The sequence below is a fragment of the Ranitomeya imitator genome, chromosome 4, assembly GCF_032444005.1.
Source record: "Ranitomeya imitator isolate aRanImi1 chromosome 4, aRanImi1.pri, whole genome shotgun sequence".
In the NCBI taxonomy this organism is placed as follows: Eukaryota; Metazoa; Chordata; class Amphibia; order Anura; family Dendrobatidae; genus Ranitomeya; species Ranitomeya imitator.
The window spans coordinates 378,810,974-378,829,012 of NC_091285.1; positions in this window are offsets into that span (position 1 = coordinate 378,810,974).

Consider the following 18,039-nt stretch of genomic DNA (forward strand, 5'->3'; position numbering starts at 1 on the left):
TAACGGTGATCAAAAACCGACAACAGCTTGATCAGAGTGTGATTAGCATAATTGCCCTGATTCTGTCGGATGAGAGAAAATAGAGTGGTGTGACCCTAGCATTAGGATAAGTCACCAATAACAGTTTGATGGGTTCGTGTATCAGGTACCCCCATGATCAGCTGATTGCCGCTACCATTGGGGCTGGATGTACAGTGTACAGAGGGAGAACAGCATAGCTCCATATATTGTGTAGTGGTCATTCTTGGGTACTGCAGTTCAGCTCCCATTTACTTTATACGATTTACTCAATACAATAAAAACTCCTATAATGATGTCTAATCTCATGTGACCACTGCAGCTTCTCATCGGCTGCAGCGGTCATGGCAGAAATAAACAGCTTTGGGAATGTCTGGTTATACAGACACTGTTTAGGTAACAATCAATGGAGTCACATAAGCAGTAAGGGAGTAGAATGTAATAATTATTTTTACTTTAAACTTTGCAGAATGAATTTTTAGAACTTCCAGATCCATGGGGAAAAAAAGACTTGTTTTGTAATCCGAGTCAATTTATTAAAAAATTACATATGAATACATTTGAATGAGCATGTATATGATGTCACTGTAATAAAAGCTTTTTGATGGTCCGTAAGCCTAATCTTTGTGAACACACTGGCTAATATACCAAGCTACATGTGCCAAAAATCTATCTTAATTTGTGTAAATTCTTTCATGCCTTGCCCCGCTTTTATTATATGATATAAACCTGTTTTCAGCTTTCAAGGAGGTGTAGCCTATTAAAAAGTGGGCAGGGAAAATTCTTGGCCTAAATCATAATCCTGCACCCCAAAAAGTGCATCAAAATTTAGCATAACTTAATAGTATAAAGTAAGGCAACTAACTGATGGTGACTTGCTAGTCCTTTTCTTGCCACATATTTTGCAAACTGTCGCACAATATAATATATTCTAAATTTGACACTATTCCTTTTGGTCCTATTTCGAGAAAGTGACACACAAGTCACATTGGGGGAATGCATTATTTTCATGGCTGAAAAAAAAGGGTTTTTTTGTAGACGTGTAATTAAAGGGAGACTACCACCCTCAAAGTGCAAATTAAACTGCTTAAATATTTATATAGTCAACTATAGCTCTACGCCCCGTTACATCTTCTGATTTGCATATTGCAGCCAGTCCCTTGTCTTGATTGACAGTGCTTTCTTGGTAAGAAGTGTGTCTAAAATCAATACTCATTTGTGCATTAGCGCACTGACACTGGAGAAGCCCAGCAGCGTGTTCACAGTGTCAGTGCGATTGTACAATGTGGTTGCAGGCACGCTCTGATACCTGGCTTCTGCTTGTCATCAGCCACAGATCACAATGCTTTCTTTGGAATACACTTCCAGGTGTATCAAATGCAGACAGTCAGGAGCCTGGCATCAGAGTGCACCCTCTGCCTCACGGTGTCCATGAAGGCACTGACACTGTAAGCGCACCACTGGGCTCCACTAGTGTCCTCGCACAAGGACAGAAATGGAGATTTTGACTTGCCAAATGAGCACTGACAATCATGCAAATCAGATGGCTTAATGGTGTACCAAGCCACAGGCCACCTTGCAGGCCCACCCTCATTTGCATATTGAATAAAAGTGGATTTTTCTGCAAATATAAAAGGTATATATATGCTATAGTTTTAGTAGGGGCTAGATATTTTATAGAAATGTTTAAGCAGTTTAATTACGCTTTGGGGGTAACAGACTTTCTTTTAAGCATATAAGCTTATATTTTATTCGGCCAAAGGCTCATGAACGATTAAACGATTAACGGTAAAAAGCTTAGTCGGCTTATGGTTATTTCCCCAGATTCCGATATTCATGCACATTCAGCTCAGCTATGTACAGAATGGAATATGCCGCAGCCAGATACCTCTGGTGACTGGTCCCATGGGAACAAATGATCTGGCCTGTTGAAACTCAGCATTGCCAAGCTTTCTCATCAACCACATCTTCCATTGAGGGAAAATCAGGAAACACTCATACATATTGAATAGTCAGCCACTCCCATAGAAATGGGCAGGTCTGGCAACCTATTATGTAATTTGTATGGAAAGCCTCATATTGTCTTGTTCCTCCTTTGGTGTCTTCCTCTTATCCCTTTTAGCACTGTGAATCTAGAAATAAAATTTACATATGAATATGCACTTTTGAATGAACACATATGCACATTTTTTCTTTAGCAGGAGCCCCATAGGCAAAAGTCTATTGGATCTTTATAAGTATATGGTATATGGTGGCACAGAGTGTTTTTGTTCTTACACAGATATCCACAAACTATCCAAAATACTCGAATGTCCACAACATGGGCAGCGTGTCATATAGTTCTGAATAGTGGGCCATTGTGTACATGATTATGAGCATAAGGGCAAGGTCACACGAGCGTAAATTCTTTTTTCCAAGAGAATCGGATTGATTATGTAAATTACACTTGGATCAAACTCTGGTCATAGTGTGATCCGAGTGTCAGCTTATTGTGATCCAATTCTCTTGAATGAGAGAATCGTAGCACATGTGAGGAGAACATTGAGAACACAATTTCTCCATCTTCTCTATTCTGTGACTCCATGGGAATCGGACTGCACTGGGATGTTTTCCACGCACCCATAGACTTGAATGGCTGAGTGGGATCCGATTTGCGTAGCACATTTCTGCATGTTGCAATTTTATTCTCCTTTTGAATCGGTATGGGAAGAAAAATGCTGATCAGCGCTGCCTCATATAATAACATTGGTCTGCATGTTCTCCGATAAAATATCGGATAGTACTCTTCTGATGTATACACTCATGTGAGCGAGTCCTTGGAGTTTAGATTGCATGAAGGTCTCTTTCTGCGGACACAGTATCCTAATAATAATAATTTTATGTTTATAGCGCCAACAGATTCCGCAGCACTTTACATTTTAGAAGGTACAGACAATAAAAGACATTACAGAATAACCATAATCACATAAAACAACAGAACAGATACTAAGAGGAATGAGGGCCCTGCTCACAAGCTTACAATCTATGAGGAAACAGGGGAGACACGAAAGGTGGATGTTAACAATTGATTTAATTGTTCTGACCAGCAATAATGTAATATATCGAGTGTTCATGTAATGCTGCATGAACTGGTTACCAACCAGAATGTGTAAAAGTACAGACACAGAGGGCTATTAAATGCATAAAAACAGATGATGCAAGGGTCCTGGTTATGAAGAACATTTTGATTGGGCAGCACAGGGAAAGTTAGATAAATGTGTTGAGGTGGTAGGCCAGTCTAATGAAATGCGTTTTTAGGTCATGCTTAATACTGTGGGTATTGGCGATTAATCAAATTATCCTGGGTAGTGCATTTTAGAGAATTATCGCAGCATGCTAGAATTCTTGGGAGACGGGAGTGGGAGGTTCTGATTATTGAGGATGTTAACCTTAGGTTATTATCAGAACGGAGGGCACGGGTAGTGTGGTAGACTGAGACAATGGAGGAGGTGTAGGGTGGTGCTGAACCGTGCAGCGCTTTGTGGGTGAGTGATAAGTTTATATTGAACTCTGGAGTGGATGGGTAACCAGTGCAATGACTGGCACAAGGTAGAGGCATCGGTGTAACGGTTGGTGAGGAATATGATCCTGGCTGCAGCATTCAAGACAGATTGGAGAGAAGAGAGTTTGGTAAAAGGGAGACCGATTAGTAGAGAGTTACAATATTCTAGACAAGAATGAATAAGAGCAACAATAAAAGTTTTTGCAGAGTCGAAAGTAAGAAAAGGTCAAATTCTAGAAATGTTTTTGAGGTGTAGATAACACGAGCAAGCCACTGATCGGATGTGGGGGGTGAATGAACGCTCGGAATCAAGTATGACCCCAAGACAGTGGGCATGTTTCTGGGGAGTAATGGTAGAACCACACACAGAAATGGCAATGTTGGGCATAGGTAGGTTAGTGTTGGGAGGAAACACAAGGAATTCAGTTTTTCACAGGTTTAGTTTCAGATAGAGGGAGGACATTATGTTGGAGACAGCAGTAAGACTATCACTGGTGTCTTGTAATAATGCAGGAGTGATGTCTGGAGTAGAGGTTTATAATTGGGTGTCATCAGCATAGAGATGGTACTGGAAATAAAATCTACTGATTGTTTGTCCAATAGGGGCAGTATACAAGGAGAAGAGGAGGGGGCCTAGGACTGATCCTTGAGGAACCCCAACAGTAAAGGGAAGATGAGAGGAGGAGGAGCCAGCAAAAGATACAGTGAAGGAGTGGTCAGAGAGGTAGGAGGAGAACCAGGAGAGAACAGTGTCCTTGAGGCCGATGGAGCGGAGCATAGCGAGGAGGAGCTGATTATCCACAGTGTCGAATACTGCAGAGAGATCCAGGAGAATCAGCATGGAGTAGTGACCATTAGAATTAGTTGTTAGTAGATCATTAGAGACTTTAGTGAGGGCAGTTTCAGTAGAGTGTAAAGAGCAGAAACCTTATTGAAGAAGATCAAGAAGAGTGTGATCTGAGATATAGCGGAATAGACAGGAGTAGACCAAGCATTCCAGGAGTTTAAAGATGAAGGGAAAATTAGAGACGAGTCTAAAGTTAGCACCACAGTTTTGGTTGAGGGATGTTTTTTTAAGTAATAGATGTATGATGGCATGTTTAAATGAGGAGGGAAAGATATCGGAAGAGAGAAGTTGAATATTTGTATTAGGTGAGTGGTGACAGCAGGGGCAAAGGACTGGAGGAGATATGAGGGAATAGGGTCTGTGGTGCAAGTAGTAGGGCGAGAAGATGCAAGGAGTCTGATCACTTTTTTTTCCGTGACTGGTTCAAAGACAGAGAGTGAGCTAGATGCAGTGGGGGAGGGAAGACAGTGCATGGTATGAGGAGATTGGGAGAAAATTTCCTGTCGCATAGGGTCAATTTTTTCTTTAGGATTATTGGATAGTGAGGTGATGAGGGTGTTGAAATATGTTTGTTTCGAGAGGTGAAGGGCAGAGTTGTACATTTTAAGTATAAACTTGTAGTGGATGAAATCTTCGGTCAGATTGGATTTTCTCCACAGACGTTCGGCGCACCTGGAGCACCACTGTAGGAAACGTGTTTGCAATGTGTACCAGGGTTGTCACCGTCTGTGCCGAGATGTTCTATGTGTAGTAGATGCAGCCTATTCTAAAAGTATATCAAGCAACTTTCCCAAGTTTTTTCATGTTTGATATTCTGAAATTTGACATAAGGCCAACGTGGCTCTGGTGTTTGAAAAGAGCTATGAAACATGCGAATGATGTATATGCCACAAACAGGAAATAATCAGATTTGGAGGAAGAAAGTTTTGTTAATGTAGAATAATTTTCCTTGAGTGAGAATGCTCCAATTTTAACGCGTCTTACCTGCTGTTGACCCCAATTTCCCCTCGATGAATATGCAAATCCATACCAGTGTGGTCACATCTAGTGGCGGGCCTGTACCCATTCAACTGAATTTATTGCTGTGTTAAAAAGCTAGTGCTTGCAGTGATTATCCATTGGTGACTCTATAGAGCTCCCTGATGAATATTTAAAATAAGAAGCTCCAGCTTTTACCCGAGTTCTGCAGAAACACTTAATCACGCTTGATCTGCTAAGGAATAAATAGCAGTGAAAATGATGATTGAAAACAGATTTATTGTAAATCAGCTAAATAAAAGTGTGATTTTACATGTTAACCATTTATTACACAGTTTCCAGGTACTGCTGCACAAAAAGACTTCAATATGCAGAGTATCAGTAAATGTTTACGATAATCTTCAAATATATGTGGTTCATTCAATGACTATAACATTGTATCATTACATAAATGACTGTATAGAGGGGTGACTGAGTGTCTGCCTTCTAAGTGTATGGAAGCACAAATAACGCTCAACTCCTGGAAACCATATGAGTGCCAAGAAGCCATTGGAAAAACATTTGAGCACTTGATTGGAGAGAAAGCACAAAAGTGGTGTAATAACGAAAATGTAAAGTAAAGCACAAGACGTCATTTGTGACATTTTGGAGTAGCAAAATATTTTTTTCCCATTATTAACTTAAAACTGGAATATTATATATAACTAATAACTATGAATGAAAATAACTGAGGAAGGAGTCTTCCTGGGATTTGTACTCCACTAAAGTGTGTATGCAGAATTTAACCCTAAGGAACACATACGATAAGAGTGTTGTTTTTTTTCTAGGAGATTTTGTTATTAGAAACAATGTAAATCACTGTGGTCACATTGTTCGAAACGTGTGTTCTAAATTGTAACCAATTTTATCAGGATGTGTAGGCTACTCAGTATACTGTACTAACCTATGCTTCATATGTGATTACTGCATTGTTGTATAGGACTTGGAAATCAGTCAGTATATCTGATGAACAATACTGTTAGTATGACAATATGATGTTGTAAAGACATTGGCAGCTTACGCAAACTATTCTCATTGGGTACTTTTATAAGTTCGGTATAGTGGTATCTTTAAAAGACAGTGCTGCTTGTCTTGTATAAAGTACAGAATGTTCAATTAAATTCTTCCAATAAATATTTTTATGTTTGACTAAACACGTTTACTCTTTTTTTTTAACGTTGATAATTAGGACCTGCTATGGTATAGTGTACAGTACTTGCAGCAGGTTACATCAGCAAAACTTAACAATGGCTCCAAGCAATCATGTGCCTTATATCTAGGAGGAGGACGATACCTGGAAGCAAACTTCTCATACAGAAATATAAACCTGGGACAATCGCCACCAGACATTACAGCCTCTGTGTAAGAGATACACTAATATCATATAGTGTACTGCTACATCTACTGATAAATGGCTTAAATTCCAAGAAGCCAGGATTCCAATATTGCGTGACGCAAGAGAAGTCTAATTTATTTACCCCCCACCCCCCCATGCAGTAACATTAAAGGCCCACGGTGTATTGAGCCGAAACGTCACTGCACTTGGGCACATAAGTAATCCATTTTTTTGCTTCACTTAATTTTAAAGCGCAGCCTCCATTTTTTTAAATATATGTTTGTGAATAGTGTGACGGATATCCCGGGGCTTGGAATACAAATTTATTATATTATTTTTTATCTGGTGACTGTTATAACTAAATATTGCTTTTCCTAATATGTTTTAGAAATACAAAGTGATATGTGTAATATTACGAAAGAGCCTAGATCCATATACTTATTTACATATATATATGTCTTTTTTTGTATTTATTTTGCTCACTTATATAACGCCATAAAAATCATACCAGACATATAGTTATTATTAATTATGCTTTGCTTATATAGCGCCATTAATTCCGCAGTGCTTTACAAACATCATTGGCACTGTCCCCATTGGGGCTCACAATCTAGAATCCCTATCAGTATGTCTTTGCAATGTAGGAGGAAACCGGCGTACCCGTAGGAAACCCACGCAAACCCGGGGAGAACATACAAACTCCTTGCAGATGTTGTCCTTGGTGGGATTTGAAACCAGGACCCTAGCACTGCAAGGCTGCAATGCTAACCACTGAGCCACCATGCTGCCCATATACAGTTGTATATACTGCTGTGACTCTCGTCGATCACTAGAATGTGAGTTTGAAACCCTCTTTCCACTTTACTGCACCCATTACTGCACAGTAAAGAAAAACTAGAATGTAGAAACAGCCGAGCATGAACCCTGACACTTTTTTCAATGTCCCTAGGCTGACAGATGTAGCCCACATCCCTTACTCAGCTGTCTTCATCAGTCCCATAGATGTTGACTACTCGACCATCATTTCACTGCGGTTATGTGAGCCACCCGCCATGGCTGTGGAGCACTCGGTACCGGGTTCGGTACTCAAAGGGGGATGTCATGATGGCGGCGACCCAGTCCATGGCCCTGGCATGTGTTAGGTGTCGAGTTCCCGCCTCTGCACAGGGGGAATCTCGAATCATCTCTGCTGCAGTCTCCCATTCTGCATCAGCCACAGTGGAGTCTGCTCAGCGGAGACGTCGTTCCCAGCGTCTTGCTCAGTCTCACTCTGTGCATAGGATTACTGCTGCTTTTCCTGCTTCTGCCATTGAAGCCAGTGCTGGGCAGTTGCGAGCAGACGCTTTTGGGATCTAAGTCCTGCTTTTTCCCTTCTGAGCATGCCCAGGGTGAGATCTCCCATTGGAGATCGAGGGTCACATGCTCAGATGCTGCAGCGGTTCCCATTGGTCCTTTATCGGAAGGTCCTGAACGCGCTGCAGCTATATAAGCTGCGCGTGACCGCACGGCCATGCGCTAGTGTACATTTCTAAACGTGTGTGTGTTGTGAGTGAAAGTCGTTCATTAAAATCCCCTCCCTATTGGACGACTGTTCGCGGAAGGTGGGTGATTGCTATCTAGTGCCCGACTTAGCTACCAGCACGTTACACACCATACAGCGTCTAATTCCTGTGATCGCCAGTGCGGCGCGTGCGCTTTCACAGCGCTTTCCTGACCTAAGCCTGGGTGGTTAGTGGCATCCGCCAGTGCGGCACCGCATGCACTCTCGTGCATCTGTTATTATTACTTTGGTTATGCTGACACCCCCTTAGCGGTGTCGAGCGCAAGTAGTCTAGTCGGACTCGGATCCCAAGTCTTGGGACTGAGCTTGGTGACTCCTTGCTTGCGCTCTTGTGTGCAGTACCGCGGCCCTGTGACTTAACAGGGTTCGCTTCCTTCACACAGGGTGAAGTTAACCCATGTGTGTATTCACATTGTACCGCCATATAGTCCATCATTACTTGGCAGCAGGTTCCATCTCTGCACGGTGGACCCCGGGCTGCGAACGCACCTTAATCTATCTTATTGTTTGGTGCGTTCCGCTAGCCCTAACATTACACTAGCGCCAGGGTCTGGCTAGTAATGACGGACATCCTTGCGGTATATCCAGCAGCTGGAGGGTAGGTTGGCGGCTCTCGAGAGCTCAACCTCAGCTGTGGATGTTACCGCAGTTGCTGTACAGGCTGCTAGCGTGGCTGCAGCAACCTTGTCCACTGCCACCCCTGTTCCGACATTATCTCGCCTCCCGCTGCCAGAAAAATTTTCTGGAGATAGCAAATCTTGTAGGGGATTCGTAAGTCAGTGCTCTATTCACCTCGAGCTCCTGGCTGCACGTTTTCCCACAGAGCGGGCTAAGGTAGGATTTATTGTCTCTCTCTTGTTGGACAGGGCATTGGAATGGGCTACACCGCTGTGGGAGCGTGGCGATCTTGTGGTGCAGAGTGCTCCGCTGTTTCTGAGCACTCTGAAACAGGTCTTTTTAGGACCTCAAGTCACCCATGATACTGCGCTCCAACTGCTGGCATTAACTCAGGGTGAGTCCTTGGTCAGCCATTTTGCCATCCACTTCCGCACTTTAGCTTCTGAGCTGGAGTGGTCGGATAAAGCCCTTATCCCCATATTTTGGAAGGGGCTGGCTGATCACGTGAAGGACGCTCTGGCCTCTAGGGAGATTCCTGCCACACTGGAGGAGTTAATAACTATCTCTACTCATATTGACCTCCATTTTAACGAGCGGAGGTTAGAACGAGCCCAGTGTAGGCAGAGGTTTCGGCTGGCTCCTACGTTCGCCAAACCTCTGAAATCTCCGGTCCTGGCTCCTGAGTCTCATGAGGCCATGGAAGTGTCACGAGCGGGATCTAAGTCCCGGACCGCTTGTGCACTCAAGGTCTGTCATGTTTGCCAGCAGTCAGGACATCTTGCCACGAGATGTCCCCAGCGGTCGAGGAAACGTCAGCGTCTAGTGGTAGTGGGTGGAGGTACACTAGACATGGTTACGTTTGCCTCCAAATTGTCCTTTAACCCCTTTACCCCCAAGGGTGGTTTGCACGTCAATGACCAGGCCAATTTTTACAATTCTGACCACTGTCCCTTTATGAGGTTATAACTCCGAAACGCTTCAACGGATCCTGGTGATTCTGACATTGTTTTCTCGTGACATATTGTACTTCATGATAGTGGTAAAATTTCTTTGATAGTACCTGCGTTTATTTGTGAAAAAAACGGAAATTTGGCGAAAATTTTGAAAATTTCGCAATTTTCAAACTTTGAATTTTTATGCAATTAAATCACAGAGATATGTCACACAAAATACTTAATAAGTAACATTTCCCACATGTCTCCTTTACATCAGCATAATTTTGGAACCATTTTTTTTTTTTTGTTAGGGAGTTATAAGGGTTAAAAGTTGACCAGCAATTTCTCATTTTTACAACACCATTTTTTTTTAGGGACCACGTCTCATTTGAAGTCATTTTGAGGGGTCTATATGATAGAAAATGCCCAAGTGTGACACCATTCTAAAAACTGCTCCCCTCAAGGTGCTCAAAACCACATTCAAGAAGTTTATTAACCCTTCAGGTGTTTAATAGGAATTTTTGGAATGTTTAAATAAAAATGAACATTTAACTTTTTTACACAAAAAATTTACTTCAGCTCCAATTTGTTTTATTTTACCAAGGGTAACAGGAGAAATTGGACCCAAAAAGTTGTTGTCCAATTTGTCCTGAGTACGCTGATACCCCATATGTGGCAGTAAACCACTGTTTGGGCGCATGGGAGAGCTCGGAAGGGAAGGAGCGCTATTTGACTTTTCAATGCAAAATTGACAGGAATTGAGATGGGACGCCATGTTGCGTTTGGAGAGCCACTGATGTGCCTAAACATTGAAACCCCCCACAAGTGACACCATTTTGGAAAGTAGACCCCCTAAGGAACTTATCTGGATGTGTGGTGAGCACTTTGACCCACCAAGTGCTTCACAGAAGTTTATAATGCAGAACCGTAAAAATAAAAAATCATATTTTTTCACAAAAATTATATTTTTGCCCCCAATTTTTTATTTTTCCAAGGGTAAGAGAAGAAATTGGACCTCAAAAGTTGTTGTCCAATTTGTCCTGAGTACGCTGATACCCCATATGTGGCAGTAAACCACTGTTTGGGCGCATGGGAGAGCTCGGAAGGGAAGGAGCGCCGTTTGACTTTTCAATGCAAAATTGACAGGAATTGAGATGGGACGCCATGTTGCGTTTGGAGAGCCACTGATGTGCCTAAACATTGAAACCCCCCACAAGTGACACCATTTTGGAAAGTAGACCCCCTAAGGAACTTATCTGGATGTGTAGTGAGCACTTTGACCCACCAAGGGCTTCACAGAAGTTTATAACGCAGAGCCATGCAAATAAAAAATATTTTTTTTTCCACAAAAATTATATTTTAGCCCCCAGTTTTGTATTTTTCCAAGGTTAGCAGGAGAAATTGGACCCTAAATGTTGTTGTCCAATTTGTCCTGAGTACGCTGATACCCGATATGTGGGGGGGAACCACCGTTTGGGCGCATGGGAGGGCTCGGAAGGGAAGGAGCATCATTTGGAATGCAGACTTAGATGGATTGGTCTGCAGGCGTCACATTGCGTTTGCAGAGCCCCTAATGTACCTAAACAGTAGAAACCCCCCACAAGTGACCCCATATTGGAAACTAGACCCCTCAATGAACTTATCTAGATGTATTGTGAGAACTTTGAACCCCCAAGTGTTTCACTACAGTTTATAACGCAGAGCCGTGAAAATAAAAAATCTTTTTGTTTTCCCACAAAAATTATTTTTTAGCCCCCAGTTTTGTATTTTCCCAAGGGTAACAGGAGAAATTGGTCCACAAAAGTTGTTGTCCAATTTGTCCTGAGTACGCTGATACCCCATATGTTGGGGTAAACCCCTGTTTGGGCACACAGGAGAGCTCGGAAGGGAAGGAGCACTGTTTTACTTTTTCAACGCAGAATTGGCTGGAATTGAGATCGGACGCCATGTCGTGTTTGGAGAGCCCCTGATGTGCCGAAACAGTGGAAACCCCCCAATTATAACTGAAACCCTAATCTAAACACACCCCTAACCCTAATTCCAACGGTAACCCTAACCACATCTCTAACCCTGACACACCCCTAACCCTAATCCCAACCCTATTCCCTACTGTAAATGTAATCTAAACCCTAACCCTAACTTTAGCCCCAACCCTAACTGTAGCCCCAACCCTAACCCTAACCCTAGCCCTAACCCTAGCCCTAACCCTAACCCTAGCCCTAACCCTAGCCCTAACCCTAACCCTAGCCCTAACCCTAGCCCTAACCCTAGCCCTAACCCTAGTCCTAACCCTAACCCTAGCCCTAACCCTAGCCCTAACCCTTGCCCTAGCCCTAACCCTAGCCCTAACCCTAGCCCTAACCCTAGCCCTAACCCTAGCCCTAATGGGAAAATGGAAATAAATACATTTTTTTTTATTTTTCCCTAACTAAGGGGGTGATGAAGGGGGGTTTGATTTACTTTTATAGCGAGTTTTTTAGCGGATTTTTATGATTGGCAGCCGTCACACACTGAAAGACCCTTTTTATTGCAAAAAATATTTTTTGCAATACCACATTTTGAGAGCTATAATTTTTCCATATTTTGGTCCACAGAGTCATGTGAGGTCTTGTTTTTTGCGGGACGAGTTGACGTTTTTATTGAAAACATTTTTGGGCACGTGACATTTTTTGATCGCTTTTTATTCCGATTTTTGTGAGGAAGAATGACCAAAAGCCAGCTATTCATGAATTTCTATTGGGGGAGGCGTTTATACCGTTCCGCGTTTGGTAAAATTGATAAATCAGTTTTATTCTTCGGGTCAGTACGATTACAGCGATACCTCATTTATATCATTTTTTTATGGTTTGGCGCTTTTATACGATAAAAACTATTTTACAGAAAAAATAATTATTTTTGCATCGCTTTATTCTCAGGACTATAACTTTTTTATTTTTTTGCTGATGATGCTGTATGGCGGCTCTTTTTTTGCGGGACAATATGACGCTTTCAGCGGTACCATGGTTATTTATATCTGTCCTTTTCATCGCGTGTTATTCCACTTTTTGTTCGGCGGTATGATAATAAAGCGTTGTTTTTTGCCTCGTTTTTTTTTTTTTTTTTACTTACGGTGTTTACTGAAGGGGTTAACTAGTGGGACAGTTTTATAGGTCGGGTCGTTACGGACGCGGCGACACTAAATATGTGTACTTTTATTGGGTTTTTTTTTTATTTAGATGAAGAAATGTATTTATGGGAATAATATTTTTTTTTTTTTTTCATTATTTTGGAATATTTTTTTTATTTTTTTTACACATTTGGAAAATTTTTTTTTTACTTTTTTACTTTGTCCCAGGGGGGGACATCACAGATCAGTGATCTGACAGTTTGCACAGCACTCTGTCAGATCACTGATCTGATATGCAGCGCTGCAGGCTTCACAGTGCCTGCTCTGAGCAGGCTCTGTGAAGCCACCTCCCTCCCTGCAGGACCCGGATCCGCGGCCATCTTGGATCCGGGGCTGGAGGGAGCAGGGAGGGAGGTGAGACCCTCGCAGCAACGCGATCACATCGCGTTGCTCCGGGGGTCTCAGGGAAGCCCGCAGGGAGCCCCCTCCCTGCACGGTGCTTCCCTGCACCGCCGGCACATCGCGATCATCTTTGATCGCGGTGTGCCAGGGGTTAATGTGCCGGGGGCGGTCCGTGACCGCTCCTGGCACATAGTGCCGGATGTCAGCTGCGATAAGCAGCTGACACCCGGCCGCAATCGGCCGCGCTCCCCCCGTGAGCGCGGCCGATCGGCTATGACGTACTATCCCGTCCAGGGTCAGATAAGCCCAGGGCACCTCGACGGGATAGTACGTCTAAGGTCACAGAGGGGTTAAGGGGACAATTATTATAGGCTCATCCTCCCACTCGGTAGAGCTCTGCGTGGATTCTGGGGCGGAGGGCAATTTTATGTCTTCTGCCTTCGCCCAACGTCACGCAATACCCCTGGTTATGCTAGCTCAACCACTAACAGTACGAGTGATGAATGGGTCGACACTGCCCTCACAGATAGCACACCAGACCATCCCTTTTACTCTGTCCATGTCGCCATCCCATCAGGAGATTATATCTCTGCTCATCATTCCTGAGGGAATTGATGAGGTCCTGTTGGAAATACTTTGGCTACGGTACCACTCTCCTAATATCGAGTGGTCCTCAGGCAGAATTCTGGGATGGGGTGAATCTTGTGGGGGGTAGGTGTCAGAGGGAGTGCGTTCAGGTTGCTACTACAGAGGTACCCGCAGATCTTTCCTCTCTCCCCAAGCAATACTGGTCTTATGCAGACATGTTCTCCAAAAAGGTGGTGGAGACCCTTCCGCCCCATCGCCCCTATGACTGTCCTATTGATCTCTTGCCTGGTGCTGAGCCTCCCCAGTGTCGAGTCTATCCGTTATCTCTCCCGGAGATGGAGGCAATGTCACAGTACATCCAGGAAAATCTGACAAGAGGATTCATTAGGAAGTCAGTGTCACCTGCTGGGGCAGGGTTCTTCTTCGTGCAGAAGAAGAATGGGGAATTGCGTCCAGGCATAGACTAGAGGGGTCTTAACGCCATCACCGTTAAGAATAAGTATCCTTTGCCCCTGATATCTGAGCTCTTCGATAGGCTTCGGGGAGCAAGGGTATTTACTAAATTAGATCTGCGGGGTGCTTACAACCTGATTCGCATCCGTGAGGGGGACGAATGGAAGACGACTTTTAACACCAGGGATGGGCACTATGAATATCTGGTGATACCCTTCGGGCTCTGTAATGCCCCAGCCGTCTTCCAAGAATTTGTGAACGACATCTTCCGGGACATGCTCTCCACCTCGGTCGTAGTCTATCTGGATGATATTCTCATCTACTCTCCAGATATTGACTCCCACCGGAGAGATGCTTGCAAAGTCTTCGACCTCCTACGGGCAAACTCCCTCTATGCCAAGTTGGAGAAGTGTATGTTCGAGCAGGAGTCCTTACCTTTCCTGGGCTATATCATCTCCGCCCAGGGATTGGCTATTGATCCTGCCAAACTACAGGCTGTGATGGACTGGCAGGAACCCCATTCACTTAAAGCGGTGCAGCGCTTTATGGGGTTCAATAACTACTATCGTCAGTTCATCCCACACTTCTCAACTTTGGTAGCTCCCTTGGTTGCCCTCATCAAGAAGGGAGCAAATCCCAAGTTGTGGTCAGAGGAGGTCTCCAAGGCCTTTCTCTTGATTAAGTCACACTTCGCTAGCGCTCCGATCCTACATCGCCCCAATGTAGATAAGCCATTTGTCATGAAGGTGGATGCCTCTTCCGTTGGTGCTGGAGCAGTCCTTTTCCAAAAGGATGCTCAAGGTCGGAAGCATCCTTGCTTCTTCTCCAAGACCTTCACACCAGCGGAGAGGAATTATTCCATTGGGGACAGGGAGTTGCTAGTCATGAAGTTAGCTTTTTCATAGTGGAGACACCTCTTGGAGGGAGCTCGCTTTCCCTTCCAAGTGTTCACTGACCACAAGAACTTGGTGTACCTGCAGATAGCCCAGCGGTTAAATTCTCGCCAGGCCAGATGGTCCTTGTTCTTCTCCCGGTTTCATTTCACCCTCCATTTTCTCTCTGGGCAGAAGAACATTCGGGCCGACGCTCTCTCTCGCTCCGTTGTGTCATCTGTGGAGGAGGAAGAGGAGCCTCGGATTATTGTCTGTTGTGAATTCCGCTCTTGGGCTTCCTCCGGTGGTTGTAAGTGGCACTTTTGTGAGTTCTGCTCTTGGGCTCCCTCCGGTGGTTTTAAGTGGTATGGCTGCTCCTTGGATTTAGCAGTCTGCAGCTGCTTCCACTGATTGTCTTTCTGCTCGGCTATTTATGCCTGGCTCTCTCTTCAGCCAGTGCCACTTGTCAATGGTTCCTGGTTGGATTCACATCTCCTTGGATTTCCCTGTTATCCTGACCAGTTCAGCAAAGCTAAGTTCTTGCTTGCTCTTTTCTGTCCACAGGTTGTGGACTTATCCGTTCTGTGCTTTCTATGTTTGTCCAGCACAGTATTCTATCCTGTCCTATCTATCTAGCTAGACTGGCCTCCTGTGCTACATCCTGGTTTCATTCTGTGTATGTCTTTTCCCTCTCCACTCACAGTCATTACTTGTGGGGGGTTATCTATCCTTTGGGGATTTTCTCTGAGGCAAGATAGTTTTCCTGTTTCTATCTTTAGGGGTAGTTAGTTCTCAGGCTGTGACGAGGTGCCTAGGGAATGTCAGGAGAATCCCACGGCTACTTCTAGTGTTGTGTTGAGCTTAGGGACTGCGGTCAGTACAGGTACCACTTCCTTCAGAGCTCGTCCCATGTTGCTCCTAAACCACCAAATCATAACAGTACAAGTGGCCAAAAATGAATTAAATGCATCTCAAAAGAAGGAAAAAATTCTGAGCTATTTTTTTTTCTGTGCTCTGTTCTGTCTTTTTTTTCCTCTTGATCTCTGGGTGGTTCAGGATTTATGCTCTGGCATGGATGTTCAGGGTTTGTTTTCTCGTGTGGATCAACTTGCTGCAAGAGTACAGAGTATCCAAGATTATGTTGTCCAGACTCCGGCTTTGGAGCCTAGAATTCCTACTCCTGATTTGTTTTTTGGGGACAGATCCAAGTTTTTGAACTTTAAAAATAACTGCAAATTGTTTTTTGCTTTGAAACCCCGTTCTTCTGGTGATCCCATTCAGCAATTTAAAATCATCATATCCTTGCTGCGTGGTGACCCTCAGGACTGGGCATTCTCCCTTGAATCAGGGGATCCGGCTTGCTGAATGTAGACGCATTTTTTCAAGCGCTCGGATTATTGTATGACGAACCTAATTCTGTGGATCATGCAGAAAAAACCCTGTTGGCCCTGTGTCAAGGTCAGGAAGCGGCAGAATTATACTGCCAGAAATTTAGGAAATGGTCTGTGCTCACTAAATGGAATGAGGATGCTCTGGCTGCTATTTTCAGAAAACGTCTTTCTGAAGCCCTTAAAGATGTTTTGGTGGGCTTCCCTACACCTACTGGTTTGAGCGAATCTATGTCTCTAGCCATTCAGATTGATCGGCGTCTGCGCGAGCACAAAGCTATGCACCATATGGCAGTGTCCTCTGAGCAGAGTCCTGAACCTATGCAATGTGATAGGATTTTGACTAGAACAGAACGGCAGGAATTCAGACGTCAGAATAGGCTGTGTTTTTACTGTGGTGATTCTGCTCATGTTATTTCTGTTTGCCCTAAATGTACTAGGAGGGTCGCTAGGTCTGTTACCATTAGTACTGTACAGCCTAAATTTCTTTTATCTGTGACCCTGATTTGCTCATTGTCGTCCTTTTCTGTCATGGCATTTGTGGATTCAGGCGCTGCCCTGAACTTAATGGACTTAGAATTTGCCAGGCGCTGTGGTTTTTCCTTGCAGCCTTTGCAGAGCCCTATTCCTTTGAGGGGCATTGATGCTACACCATTGGCCAAGGATAAACCTCAGTACTGGACACAGATGACCATGTACATGGCTCCTGCACATCAGGAAAATTGCCGTTTTCTGGTGTTGCATAACCTGCATGATGTTGTTGTACTGGGTTTTCCATGGTTACAGGTGCTGGATTGGAAAACTATGTCTGTGACTAGTTGGGGTTGTCAAGGGGTACATAGTGACGTTCCTTTGATGTCAATTTCCTCTTCCCCCTCTTCTGAGGTCCCTAAGTTTTTGTCGGATTTCCAGGATGTATTTGATGAGCCCAAGTCCAGTTCCCTTCCTCCACATAGGGACTGTGATTGTGCTATTAACTTGATTCCTGGTTGTAAGTTCCCTAAGGGCCGACTTTTCAATCTGTCTGTGCCAGAGCATGCCGCCATGCGGAGCTGTGTTAAGGAATATTTGGAGAAGGGGCATATTCGGCCGTCTTCGTCACCATTGGGAGCGGGTTTCTTTTTTGTTGCTAAGAAGGATGGCTCCTTGAGACCCTGTATAGATTATCGTCTTCTTAATAAGATCACGGTCAAATTCCAATACCCCTTGCCTTTGCTTTCTGATTTGTTTGCTCAGATTAAGGGGGCTAGTTGGTTTACTAAGATTGACCTCCGAGGGGCATATAATCTTGTTCGTATTAAACAGGGTGACGAATGGAAAACTGCATTTAATACGCCCGAAGGCCATTTTGAATACC